Here is a 1,929-nt window from a genome sequence, read left to right on the forward strand (position 1 = left end):
TCTGATGTGGTGCTGTTGCTTACTGTGTGCTGCTGGCCTGGATTCAGCTTCATGTGCTAGTCAGTCTGAAGTTGTGGTTTTATTAGAGTTGTTCTTTGCTCCCATAAAGTCTGTTCAAGCCTCTGAGATGATTTTAGGTGGAGAGCTTTGCAAAAATTGGGTAAATGCTTTAAATCTTTGGCAAGATAACTGCCAATAAAATGATATATTTTTTTAAACAAAGGCATTACCGAAAATGCACTCTGACAATGGTTGATGCTGGTGGTTACTCTGACTATGGGCTATAATAAGTTACTCAAGGAATGATGTATTTCAAAAAATGTCTGTCTGGAAAGTGTTTTAATAAATACTAATTTAATATTCAAAATGAACTATGCACTACTAGTACTCTCTTGAGTTTCTTCCCGTTAAGTGTGTATGACACATTCATAGTTTGTTAAATGTTAAGAAGCCCTCAGACACTGTTTCTTGCAAGATGTTGCCGGCCGGCGGGGGCACCGGGCTTAACAGGTTCTGATTCACTGGCACTACAAAGGCTGAGAAGGCATATTGTAAGGTGCTTTTGTGAAATGTAATCATAGAAAATCACATTGATTGTTCCTAAACATCACTGGGGCTTTATGTAGGGTCCTGACATTAAACCTGATAACATACACTTATACACTACCTATGAAAATGGATAAATAACACACAAAAGACAAATACACTTCTTTTAGAGATTTTGTATTCTGTAAATCTTCGGACAGAATATATACAAACAAGACATTTTACAAAAATACATTTCATAAATAAAAAGATTGACATTGAATTGTTTAGACATGTATTTGTGTACAATGATTATAAAGCTCTGCATTGGTTTAGGGTTGTTTTTTTCTGTTCTTGGAGAGGGATCCCTCCATAGCCTTTTCCTGAGGTTTCTTCTATTTGTCCTTCGTTTATTTGTTGAGTTTGGGTTAGTTTTTTTCTGTAGGGTTCTACGAACAGAGGGTTTCATATAGGCTGTACAGATTGTAAAGCCCCCTGAAGCTGATTTGTGATATTAGGCTGTATTTATACATTATTATACATAATTTATACATTTAAATGGATTAGACAATTGAGTGATGTGTTTCTTCATTTTAATCTATGAAATGTTTTCTAAACTTAAACAAGATAGCATTAGTTACTGTAAAAAAAATATATATTCTTATAGCAAATTGATCAGTGAAGCAAGATTCATTTGTACATTATTAGTGCAATTATTTTTACATTCCTGGGGTAATGTTACATGTCTGGCCTATTGGTCTAATGATGATTGAATGGACGCGTTACTCAAAGTTACATTTTATATCAAGTTCATCTGAAGCTGAACAAGACTGAAGACATCATGAATCCTTTTGAACCAACAGAGTATTTCACCATACATTTTTAAAAAATCATTCCAGTGATGGAAGTCATGTTGTGATTAAAATTAAAATTGTAAAAACAGCCCTAATGCTATTGCTGGTTTGATAGTATCCATGACAACAGACAGAGGCAGGATGCGGTGACAAGACTGATCTTGTGTCTTACTCCACTGGAAGCTGTAAATGAGAAAAAAAAATAAACAAAACATTAAATCAACATTTATATATTTACTTACATATGCCATTTACGCCAATGGAGCTGCCTTCAATGTCGAATCCAACGACTGTTGAAGCTGCGTTGATCAAGCGTTCGCAATCTGAGTGCTATTAGGAGATGTGCTTACCAACAAAACATCAATGACGTTGATGATTGATCTGTTACTGCAGAAAGAGAAAACAAATATTGTTTGAAATATCAGATTTAGGATCCTACTCTTTATTATAACACTTTAATAGTCTTAAAAAATTACCTGAATGAAACAACATCTGTGATTTGAAGGACGAAGGGAATACCCTTTTGAAAACAGGTGTAAGCTGTAGAAAC

General features: G+C 34.5%; 1 long non-coding RNA gene across 1 annotated transcript; it reads right to left on the reverse strand.

The window, feature by feature from the left end:
• Nucleotides 1-706: 706 nt before the first annotated feature.
• Nucleotides 707-1,710, reverse strand: LOC117488044. Its single transcript, XR_004556495.1, has 2 exons — nt 1,622-1,710; nt 707-1,562 (listed from the first exon to the last, which is right to left on the reverse strand). It is a non-coding gene; the product is annotated as an uncharacterized LOC117488044 (long non-coding RNA).
• Between the last annotated feature and the right edge of the window lie 219 nt (nt 1,711-1,929).

The sequence above is a fragment of the Trematomus bernacchii genome, unplaced genomic scaffold (assembly GCF_902827165.1).
Source record: "Trematomus bernacchii unplaced genomic scaffold, fTreBer1.1, whole genome shotgun sequence".
Lineage (NCBI taxonomy): Eukaryota > Metazoa > Chordata > Actinopteri > Perciformes > Nototheniidae > Trematomus > Trematomus bernacchii.